The 12,766-nt window shown below is 42.4% G+C and overlaps 1 protein-coding gene across 5 annotated transcripts in view; it reads left to right on the top strand.

Annotated features, from left to right (window-relative positions):
* Positions 1 to 12,766, top strand: part of SORCS1 (sortilin related VPS10 domain containing receptor 1) — a 518,222-nt gene that overhangs the window by 187,669 nt on the left and 317,787 nt on the right. The window lies entirely within an intron of this gene.

Genomic DNA, 12,766 nt, shown 5'->3' with positions numbered 1-12,766 from the left:
AGATTCTGCACTGCTTCCCTTCCTGGCACTCAGCTCACCAGTGCACAGGTGTGCACACACACTCGCATACATGCCTTCATCTCTGGGATTCACAGTGTGTTGCCTCACACATGTAAGAAGGTGCAGTAAATTCTTTTCCAGGGGAATGTCATGCCATAGATCCTTCAGGCTAGCACAAACTCACTGAACACCAGCACGAATGTGCAGTTGGGGTGAAACTAGGGACAGAAACGTCCTCAGAAATCCAGGCAGCTATTCTCCCCTTTTGTTCTTGGGGACTGTATGTTCCGTTTGTTTCTAAAAATCTGCTTTATTGATCTAATCCCGATGGGGTCTTTGCCAGCCTATGTCATGTGTCCACACCCAAACCAACAGGAGAGCACTGGCTCTGATTGGTTAGGCCTGGATCTTGTGACAGTCCCCGGGCCTGGAAGAGGATGGAGATGACTTCAGGGGTGATATTCAGTGATCATGGGGTTGACGTCCAGCCCAGAGTCTGATTGGTCAGTGCCCTGGGTGTAACGATGGCTTAAACATAGCGTATATCACTTCTGATCAGCCATTCCTGAATACATACACTTGTGTGCACAGATAAATGGGGAAAGGGTATACTAATAACAGAGACACTGAGAGTAGTCTCGGGGCAGACACAAACTAGCGAGTGTCCTCCATGTAAGACCAGTGAGGAATTTCATCACCTGTCAGTTAACATGACCAGAAGAGACTAGCTACTGGTCCTCAGTCTCAGGGCTAAAGTCTAGGGAGAGAGATTCCAATCTGCCCTTCATGCCAGGGGTCCATGCCTGCTATAGTGAACAATGACAGGGGTGGTGGGGAGGAGGTTACTTTACATAGTAACAGTTTGGTCGCAGGGCCTGCCCCTGTGAAATCTAAGGGAATCTACCACACAAAAAGGATGTTCATTTAATTTTGTTTTAACCTGATGGCTATTTTCCATTAAACTTCATACTATGTATAAGAAGCCCAAAAATAAATTGTTGTGTGCTTTAGGAAAACCCCAGCGGACCAAAGAAAAGGATAGAATCCTGTTCTTGTGTTTGTTGTGAGGTGTTTGTTTGTTTGTTTGTTTGTTTATTTTTAAATATATGAAATTTATTGTCAAATTGGTTTCCATACAACACCCAGTGCTCATCCCAAAAGATGCCCTCTTCAATGCCCATCACCTTCCCTCCCCTCCCTCCCACCCCCCCCATCAACCCTCAGTTTGTTCTCAGTTTTTAAGAGTCTCTTATGTTTTGGCTGTGAGGTGTTTAGATTATTGAACTCCTCCTCCAACTGGAAGGTCAGTAATGCAGAGTTTCTGTCCCAAGGAAATTATGTCACTAAATTAAAGTGTGGGGAATGTGGAAGGAGCTTGAAAAAGTACAGTTCTTTTAATGCATTAAGAACCTGACACTTGCTCTGTTGTTTGAATTCAGTACCCCTTCGTCAGGCTGTGACTGAGTAGGCTTCTGCTTCCCTGATAGATTTCTCTAATGCATATACATACATGAAAGTAAAAGCCAGCTTTCATTCCTCAGTGCATCTGCTGTATAAAGTGTTGTCAGCATATTAGAAAATTAAAAGATATGCAATTCTGTCTCAGTGGGACAGAGGTTATCAGCAGCCCTAAGTCTCAACCTGAGTGGTGGGAAGGGCATGCCCGGGGCCAGGAGGAACAGCTTGCCCTAGACTACAGAAACTCAGGTTCGCCGCACCCATTTCCCTCTCACGGGGCCACTGTGACCAGCTGAGGGAGAATAGTTCTCTCTCACCTTAGGGGAGAGGGTTAGTAAAATAAAAATGACGACCAGTAATACCAGGTCTTTCTTCTGAAGGAGCAACCTCCAATGGCCTTAAGCTTAGGAAAGTGTGGCAGGGGCAATCTGCTGACCCTTCAATCTTACCTTCAATCAAACCCCTCAATTTCAGCAGAGGATATATACATATATACACACACACAAATACACATACATATATACACACGCATGTATACACATGTAATATACCCACATATATTTAATTTTATGATATACCCACCATAATCATTTGCCATGTATGTCCTATGTTATACTTGTCATTTATGGCAAATAACTATTATGGGTGCTCTATACCATTAGAACTATCATTTTAATACTTTGATAAAATAATCCATGCCTTAATGAAAATATAATTTAGAAAAGAGGCAAGGATAAAGAAAAAGATATTTAGAATACTTCATATATGTTTTGGTAGGGTGTGCATTTTTGGGTGCCACGTGATGCCCATGTTTGGTCTTTAGGGAATCTCTTTGGGGGTGTTAATATAGAAGAAGAGATAGGTCTGGGTCAGCCTTGCTTGAAGGAAACTAGTGCTAAGTGTGGACTCGTTTTTTTCCTATGTCAGCTCTTACTTGCTTTTCAAAAAACTTGCCAAAAATTGTGGGGGGCAGTTGCTGGGGACACACCAGGGTTTAGGTATTCTCATTACATCCACAGTCCAGAGCACTGGATTTATCCCATAGATGATTCTCGGTAAGTAACCGTTTTTGAACAGACCAGCGAAATCTATGATTTTATGTTCTTTCTTATTCACTTGTTCAACAAAGATGTATTGAGTAACTTCTTTAGGTCTTAGATTGTTCTGGCCCAGGGAGAGGAATGTGGTTGATACATGGATCGGCAGCACGTGAGCTCTGTCTGACTGTCCTTCGGATGTTCATTGTCTAGAGGGGGCAAATTTCTGTGGATCATTCACATGAGAGATAGATGTACTTGTGTATAACCAGGGTATTGAATCAGGTTCTTAGGCAGCCCCCTAGAACTGCCAGATCCCAGAAGAAGATAAGATAAACCTAGTGTAAATAGACAAACTGTCATATACAAGTTAAGTGTTTCATCTTTACTTTGCTCATGTGTATATTTTCTTTTCTTAACTGGACTTTAAATCCTTAAACTCAGCACCTTTATGATTTAATGATCATCCTTTTTAATGATCAACCTTTATGGTTTAATGATAATGGCAATGATGCTGGTGATAATGGTGATAATGACGACAATAGCAAAAACTAACTTTTATCGAGTGGTCACTATGCATCAGGCATGATATCAAGTGCTACACATGCATTATTGCATCCCCTTAATTCATTTTTATGATGTATTCAAGGACATCCAATTAGTAAACAATAGTGCAAACACTTACCGGGGTAGTCATAAAGTTCAATCATTTCACTGCTTACCTGTCTTCTGGAGTCCCATCTGCCTCCTGGTGGCTCATTCTGTACCTAAGCAAATGAACAAACAACATTTTAATCGTAAATATATGAAATGAGTATCATTTTCAAAGCACTGTGACATTCTGAGCAGCTTGTTACCTATTCCAGAAAAATCCTGGGCAACCGGGTAATGGCTTCTTGTCTAACAACAGATTCAATGCGCTTTTCAGGTGAGCCCTTGTTCTATACAACTTTTTCCCTCTGATCAGTGAGAAGGGCTCAAGTTGCAAATGCCTTGGGGTATCAGGACAGGAAAGAGGCCAAGAGGCAGCTGTCCTGGTAGTGATGTCCTAGGGCTTTACACTTTGCTGTATCAACAAGCCCTGGATGATGGGGTGAGACGCTGCTCTACTAAATTAATGAGCGTTTGCTCCCAGATGGTCTTGGCGTTGATTACACCTTAATCTTGGAGCAAGTTGTTGATTTTGTTTTGTTTTGTGTTGCCGTTCACTCAGGGAACCAAACTGAGAGGAAAGGGGGATGATCTGACACAGAACAATTAACTACACCTTAGAATCTTCTCTGCTTTACAGTGGATTAAGCTTCGAGGTTTGGTGGAACTGGGGGTTTTACCATATTGGAGCAAGATAAGCGTAAAGGTCGAGATAAATAAAATGTCACAATCTAGATACAGTCTCTCTGAGAATAAATACATTCATCTTTCTTCCCTCTTGTGCCAGGGTAATCAGCACTTTGCTGAGAGAGGCTTAGCTGGTGAGAAAGCCCTAGGCAATTCTGGAAGCAGCTGAAAGGATACTCTTCAAGGGGCACGCAGCCTGCAGTGCCTCTGTCCTAGAGGTCGGCTGACATGGCTGACTTCTCTTCAAGTCCAGTATCCCAGTTCAGATTCGGGTGAAACACAAGCCAGCATCTGAGCACATCTTCAAATGATGTACTTTCCAAGGAGCACTACTTGCTTTGGGGGAACAGGTGTGTGGGGTTAAGGTAGGGACAATGGTTAGGCTTTCTGCTTGATTCCAGTCCGGGAGCCAGCCCCATCTCCTCATCACAGGAGTTTCTTTGTTTCTTCTTGGGTGTTGACACTGCAGTTATCAAGAGAGGCTTCCTAGTGGAGTCTGTGGAGAGAATGGCCATGGAGTGCCTTGGGGCAGTGTCTGTGTGGGGCTGGCTGCAGAGAGGGGTCTCTGGAGAGCGCCTGGGGTCCAAGCTGACAGCAGCTGACCTGAGGTCTGTGACTCTGCCAGCCCTGTGGTTGAGGCACATTAGCTAAGCGTGTCTGGCCTTCCCACCCATCATCCAGAGGAAGAGCAGGGGGCAGCTTGGCACAGGTTCTCAGTCCCTGCTTTGTAGGATGGTTTGCTACAAAATCCTGTCAACACAAAAATAAGGATATAAAATAGGAATACCCACCCTAAAAAAAAGAAAAAGAATTTAAAAAAAAAAAGAAAAGAAAAAAAACAGAATGAAAAGAATCAAGCTCGAGCTTGGTGATTTCCCCTCAGGAGGGCTCTCTATGTCACGCAGCTCTGATGTTGTCCCTCAGCCCCGTGCAGGCGAACGTTTAGTGCCTTTCCAGGGGCCCCAAGGGGAGAGCCACACTCCCCAGCAGGACCAGGAGCTGCTTTAGGTTCTGGATTCTTTTAAGCTTTCTAAACTTCACTCCCTTTCCCATATTTGTGTCATGTGGAGTTGCTGCGGCTCCTGGAGGTATAAGCTTATTGCATTAAACCTTACTGTAATATATGCTCATTATAATGAGCCAAACAATGCAGAGACTAATAAAAATTTTAATAATCTCTTACTCCTCACACACGTCTAGCTTTCTTAAGGTAGGTGATGCTGAGAGCTTTTGGTGATTCATACCATTATGACCCAACTCAAAAAAAAATTATATATATATATATATATATATATATATATATATATAATATATATGTATATATGACTATCTCAGCATCACTTTTTTCATTTGTTTAAGAAAATAAGAGTAAGTATCCACAGGACTCTGATAACCTGTTTGCTTTACTTAATAATGAGTCATGGGCGTCTGTCGAAATGAATACATTAGAAAAAACAAAAGTCAGCTTTGTAAGCATCAAATAGTGTGGAGGTTGTATGCTGGATTAAGCAACGATGTCCTAATCAGCTTATGCACTGTTTCATGTGCACCAGAAAATGTTCTCAGTGCTGTCTACCTGCCTACCAACACTGCAAAATAGACATTGCTTGTGTCCCCAGTTTACACATGAGAGAAGGGAGGCTTGGAGAGTTAAGTAACGCTCAGCATCATGCAGCCAGGAACCGATCTTTGCTAGCCTGTGCCTCCTGTTACCTTTTTAAAAAAATTTTTTATGTTTTATTTCTTCATTTTTAAGAGCAAGAGAGAGCATGAGCCAGGGAGGGACAGAAAGAGAGGGAAACACAGAATCTGAAGCAGGCTCCAGGCTCTGAGCTTTAAGCATAGAGCCCAACATGGGGCTCAAACTCACAGCCCGTGAGATCATGACCTGAGCTGAAGTCAGACGCCTAACCGACTGAACCACCTAAACTCCCTACCTCCCGTTATGTTTTTAATGGATCTATAGCTCATTTCCACGGTATTTGAGATTACACATAGTGCTTCCACAAACAGGTGACTTTCTGAAAAGATGGGAATAATTCACATACCAAACAGCAGCAATAAGTTACATACTTCCTGATGATTTCACCAGTGCCGGCTATTTTCAATTTAAAAGTTGAATTTAAATTTTTAGTTTTAATTTGATTCCATTTAAAATTTTGCTGGTCTTTTTAGTAGAAATGGTGTCTTAATCTCTGCGTGGTTTAATGGGTATTTCTCTGACCACTAGTGATGCTGAACACTTTTTCATATATTTATTGCTCTGTGGACCTGTAGACCTCCTGTTCCCATCTGCCTCCCCCTGAAGCAAAAGTAAATTGTTGCTTACTCAGTAACCCCATAGTGTGTTACGTATCTTTGTCTCAGGATGGTTATTAGATATATATTCATTTGGTCTAGTCTAGCACATACCAAATAGCCCCCTATTCTGTGCCAGGCACTGTGCGAGGCAGACACTGGCAAGGCAGGAACATGCAAGTAATTGTTTCTTCCCTGCAAAAACTGAAAACCTAGTGAAGGGCAGACACTCAGCAGGTGATTTCTGAAGTGTGGCAAATACAATGCAAAAGTTATGCATGAATTAGTGTCTATGTTCGCCTATTTCCATTCTGACCTCTTTCTGAACTCAAAGGCTATGGTTAGGTCTTAGTTATTTTTGTTTGACACTCACGGAACTTGGCACACAATAAATATCATTTTTTTTTTGCTTAGAAGCAGTATATTGGGGCGCCTGGGTGGCTCAGTCGGTTAAGCGTCCGACTTCGGCTCAAGTCACGATCTCATGGTTCGTGGGTTCAAGCCCTGCATCGGGCTCTGTGCTGACAGCTGAAAGCCTGGAGCCTGTTTCAGATTCCGTGTCTCCCTCTCTCCCTGCCCCTCCCCCACTCGCGCTCTGTCTCCCTCCATCTCAAAAATAAATAAACATTAAGAAAAATTGTTTTAAAAGAAGCAGTATATTAAGAAATGGTTTAGGGTTTCCGAAAGCCAGGTCTATGTCTTATACTTGCTTATATCCTAAACTTTTACCCTAATGCCCTCCATGTAGGTATACCATTTCGAATAATGCATTACATGATCTGGTAAAACCCCAGGACATGCATTCTAAAGAGTAAGCACACAGCCAGCGCCCAGAGTGAAAAGCCCAGATTCAATTGTGGGAACCCAGTTTGTCCATAGAGCACCATGAATGCTTGTCAGCACCCTCAGCTCTGACAAAACCTTCTTGCATCCCCACATGGAGGCTGTTTCTACAAGGATCTGGCTGCATTCTGCCTGCAGACTCTGTGGACCTTCCTGACCTCTCTGTGAGAGTCAGCCTCTGGTTGTACCTCTGCACTCATCATTTGCCTCGTTTGCCTCAACGGTTGACTCTCTGTGGAGTTTCCTATTTCTTTCTTCAGCAAGCAGTAGATGAGATACATGCAAAAGCATTCATTGCCCTGATATTCTAGAAACGTTACCAATACGAGCCCAGGAAATAAGAAAACTTTGCTAGAGAAAGTGGAGGAACTAACATCCAATGTTAAAACTAGTTAGAGATTCAGGAAGTACTTAGAATGTTAATTACCACTTTACTACACTGTCTTTGAGTAAATAACTGTGTACTAGACCCCAAGAAGTTCACAAGGTACAGAATTTAATTATCATGTGTAGCTATATACAGTCTCATTATTCGGTCAACATGACTAACTTCTCATTTTTCAGGTCTCAGCCTGAACATCACCTTATTTTTGAAAAGGCATTTACAACCTCCTTATTTTAAAGAGGACCCTTGTTTTTGTCCATCACATCTCTTTGCTTATTTTATTCACTGTACATGTCCTGATCTGTGATGATTTTATTCATTACTTGTCATTGGCTCATGCCCACTACTAGAATGAATATAAGCTCCCTGAGGGCAGAGACCTTGTCTGGTTTGCTTTCTGTTTTTTCTCACATGCTCGGGAAAGTGCCTGGCACATTGATGTTCAAGTGAGGTTTGTCAAATTAACTGAATGTATAAATAAGTACACACCTAGAATGATGCTAAATGGTGTGAATCCAGATGTGAATAAGATCTGATTGTTGCCCTGAAGCAATTCACAGTCTGGTGGGAGAGACAGATAAATAAATGAGAGATTAGTGTGTCAAGTACCATAATAGAAGCACCACAACATGCTCTGGGTCGGGGAAGGGAAAGCTTCATGGATGAGACGATACCTGATCTGACTCTTGACGAACGAGTAGGAATCAAGCCAGTAAAAGAGGCTATTGATTTATTGTGTACCGTATTCTAGGCACCTGTACATGCTGTTGACATGGCGTCTTAAGGAGACTACACAAGATCACAACATGGTCTTGTGTGTGGATGGAGTATTTGGAAATGATTTTGGAAAAATTGAAATGGGTCAGTCCATATTCAGCTGTGCTAGATATTCTGACATTTATCCCAGAGGAAGTAACACATCATTGAAAGTTTGGAGCAAGGGAAAGACTTGATGAAATATAAATTTTAGGGGGAAAAACTGACCTCTGTATCATGTTGAGGATTCAGTTGGAAAAGGGTGAGACTGTTGACCATGAGAACAGTAGTCAGTAAAGTAAGAGAGGAAAACGAGCTGACTTGTTTTTGTTTTTTGTTTTTTTGTTTTTTGTGTGTTTGTTTTTTTTTTTGGTGGGGAAGCATGAAGAAATGGAGTACGGGATATGGTTGGCAGGGGGCGATGATTCCAGTGGATCTTATACAGTGAAAACCAACAGGACCAACAGGAGGAGTGAGAAGGTGTGAAGAAGAGGCATTTCTACAATGACTTTCCTGCTAATGTCTTGCATAGTGCAGTGGATGGTGAGGCTGTTACTGCATATACATTTGCTCCACTGCTGTCTACTGAGCACCTGCAACTGTGTGTGAATGAGAAAAGGGTATGGAGACAACTCCTCCAAGAAAGCAGCTGTGAAGGGAAGTAAAGGAAGGGAGCTGATTTTTCCATAAAGGAGGTCATAGGCTAAAGGAATGCCTTCCTTTCCTTAAGAGAGGGCGATGCTGACCGTGTTTTATAGGGGAATAAATAAGATGTTGAAAATGCAGGAAAACCTCAGAGTGAATGAAACTGGTAGGAGATCGAGTGGCAGAGAGGGTATGGGTTGGGAGCTCATATGGGGGACTATTCAGCCATGTAGATCAGAATGGGCTGAGGGGTGAGCACAGCGGGAGCATTTCTTTTACCACACAGGGAAGCTGGAGTGGGGCACACATAGACCAGCTTTCCTGGGAGACCAGGAGTTGAGAGAGTTCCTGACATTTGGCTTTACGGTGAGTGGAAATGGGCTGGAGATGGGGTTCAATAATTTGGAAGACCTGCTGCAGAGGCAGGAAGCGGGACTTCTCAGGGGCCTGCAGGTGCAGTGCTGGGCATGCTCAGTCCCAGCTGAGGCTACAGACTACGCTCCGTGTGGCTGTGCTTTCACTACCGTGAGCTTTGTGTAATACTCAAGAAGGCGGCTGCTTATGTAGTTCCTGAGAGTTGTTGAAGAAGGACAACAGGACGTGAGAGCTGAGGGGAGGTTGCAGCAGTACATGAGGGGGTCCGTGCCAAATTGAGAAGAAAGGAAGTTTGGGATTGGGGGAAGACAAGCGGTGAAACAGCAGAACCCCCAATCCAAGCATGTTGGTAAGCTTAAAGAACACTGAAGAAATAATACCCAGAGGCGTGTGACTTTTTATAATATTAAACTTAGAACATATCTCGCCCCCAGCGGATGTTGTGAAAAGGAACTGGTTGGAGCAGGTGGAGTTTATCAGAAAAGCCTTTTCTTAAAGTTGCTGTTAAGAAATCCACTCAGCTCTGTGGGAGAACGAGCTTCTATTTTTCTGCATGTGTATGAAACAACTGGATATACTTGTGAGGTCCCCCACATTCCTAGGTATTTGTGAGTGACAACTTACCTCCACATCTTTGGGGAACACTAAGCAGCATCCTCAAACTGGTTATAGTAGCTTTCCTCCAGGCAGGTCTTACATTCAAGACCTAAGACTTGTCTATTAGCCACATCTGGTAGTCACTGCCTTACCTGTGTTAAGAGAGAGAGAGAGGGAGAAATAAAGAGAAACAGAGACAGAGACCAGCCCACATGTCATACTGAAGCGATGTTGAGTTATTTCTGGTCACTTTTTTTTTCTTCCCACAGTGTCCCCTGGAGCCCATGCCAATTATTTGTTCCTTTTTTCTTTAAAAGTCTAGTTTTGGGATTTAATTTTCTGGATTCTCAATTCTGCCTTTGGCTTCTCCTGTCTCTCTCCTCTCAAATAACCATATTCCTTGAACTTGGTCACTCCAGTTATTAGAGCTCTCAATAAAGGAAGATCATGGGGCGCCTGGGTGGCTCAGTTAAGCGCCAACTTCGGCTCAGGTCATGATCTCATGGCTCGTGAATTCAAGCCCAGCGTCAGGGACTGTACTGACAGCTTAGAGGCTGGAGCCTGCTTTGGATTCTGTGTCTCTATGTCTGCCCTTCCCCCAGTTGTGCTCTGTCTCTCTCCCTCCCTCTCTCTCTCTCAAAAATAAACATTAAAAAATTCTTAATAAATAAAGGAAGATCATTATATGTTCCCACCATGGTGAACTCCCTGAAGGTTTTGCCAAACAACGTTTCCTCTTGGAAGGCTGGTCCACAAACAGGTCAGCACTTGGGCTTGGATGTTGAACTGCCCACACATGAATCCAGGTTCTGTCCACTTGCTAACTCTGAAGTGCAGGGGAGGCATCTTAATCTCTGCTCCATTTCCTCATCTGGAAAAAAAAGAGGCTGTAATAGTATTTATCTCATAGGACTATCAGAGGACTATGGTGACATTTAGGTTAAATGTGTATCATCTACTGAGCACTCAGTAAAGGATGCAAAACAAAGAAACAGAAACATTGGATCTTATACTTCTATGGTCATCTTTGTTTGAAAGGTCTTTTCTCCTGTGTTCGATTTATCTAATAAATAAAAACAATAGCTATTTATACTGGCTATTTACGATGTGCCACGGACTTCTCTTAAGAGTGCTTTATACATATAAATTAAATTCTTCCAATAACCCTATGAGTTGGTACTATTATTATACCCATTTTATAGATGAGGAAACTTGTCCATAGGGTCACAGGGGTATTAAGCAGTAGAGAAGAGAGATCTGGATCCAGGCTTTCTGGTCCAGGGCCCAGGCTTTGAACCTCATTGGGAATCTTGTGTGATTCCTTCCCTGACCACCCCCTTCATACAGAGAATAAATTATGACTCCTGTGCTAACTCTTAGTTAGACACATTTTCCTTTTTGAATGCATTACTTTGAATTGTAAGTACTTTCTTTATATTTATTTCCCTTACTGGGAATATTTTGAAGGTCGCCTGCTGTCTTGCTCAATTCTGTATCCCTGATGCCAAGCACAATTCTTGGCTTGTTGTATGTATTCAGTAAAATGGAGCACTGGGGTAAATGTACTGGGGAAAGGAGATTTAAACAAAATTATCTATGGACTTAACTAATTTATGTAAAGCTTGTCTCATACCACATATCATAGGTAATCAAAGGTTAACTTCCCTCTGTCATTGAATTCAATTGTCAGTTATTGCTGTCACTTATTGACATTGCACACAAAGGAGGTGACAAATATTAATTTGAGTTCAGCATGTAGATTGACACTTTTATGCTGCACGTCTGTGGCGATGCCTCTGTGAGTGTCAGAAGTGGGTATGATTATAAAAGGAAGATGAATTTATTCCCATCCGTGTGTCCTAGTTACTTGTCCTGTTAACGTTAGAGAGTTGTATAAAATAAATATATGTTGAGCCCATGGGAGTTCCTGATCCTGAGTGCTGTGCTGTCACCAGAGAATTAACTTTAGGTAGAGGGACATGGGACATCATGATAGACGGGCCTCACTGGGAGCAGAGGCTAGGGGAGTTGTACATGTCAATGAAGCTGGTATCCAGGGGTGGGGGCTTGCCCTGTGTGTACTAGGACAAGAGGAACAAAAGCAGCATTACTGGAGAACTTGAGAAAACCCTTTTTCTGATTTCAGGTGAGGTTTCCCGAAATGCTGCTCATCCATAAATCAAGCTGGGTCACTTTCCATTCCGTTCTCTTCTTTCCAAAGGGAAATGGTGTGCCAAAGAGTTATTCCTCAGCACGGCTTTATTTCTTCCTCCTGCTGGGATGTATTAGCAAGGTCATCACCTTTGGTTTATTGGCTTCAAACAATCTGTGATTCCAGAGGATTATGACTTCTTAGCTTGCAGAAGCAGGAGATGCAATCAATTCATGAAAGGCACAGGACTTTTTTTTTTCTTTTGAAAAATGTATATTTATTTCTGCCAGCATTTCTGGGGACCAAGACTTAAAAGAGCTTTTTGAAAAGAATTTATCTTTGAGTGTCCTGCTTCATTGTCCCTTTCAAATACGAACATTGAGACAGACCAGTGTGAACTTAGCTTTAACTCTTTGAGTTTGAAAGAAATAAGGTGGCTTGACAGAAGTCTGTCTTCTCCATCCCCAACTCTACACTATATTAATCAGGAAATTTATGCTTGCTGTGTTATACCAGAAAGATACACTTGGAAATAATTGGGGGCTGGGATTAGCCAGGCCTGTTATAAGTTGATGTATAAATTCTTTTCTTTGGTGGGGCAAGGAGGTTTTTCATCTGAAAACCCTTACTTGATTGGTAATGATTCTGAAATTTGTTTTCTCACTTATATTGTCGTTTGGCAACTTCCTAGATCACCCTTTCTCGGTGTATTATTCCCTTCTCCCAGTTGGCGATCTATCACATCTGACCCCAAAGAAGTGTGAGAATTTAAACCACCCTTTCCCTTCTCCATTGCTTGGGCCATTTCCTCTTGTTGGGTGGCAGAAAGCCATATCAACAACCTGTCTCTTCAAAACTTAAATGGATGTTATAACATGGTTA

This window comes from Prionailurus bengalensis, chromosome D2, assembly GCF_016509475.1.
Source record: "Prionailurus bengalensis isolate Pbe53 chromosome D2, Fcat_Pben_1.1_paternal_pri, whole genome shotgun sequence".
Lineage (NCBI taxonomy): Eukaryota > Metazoa > Chordata > Mammalia > Carnivora > Felidae > Prionailurus > Prionailurus bengalensis.
The sequence above is the reverse complement of the archived record's forward strand: the minus strand, read 5'-3'. Positions and strand labels throughout refer to the sequence as shown.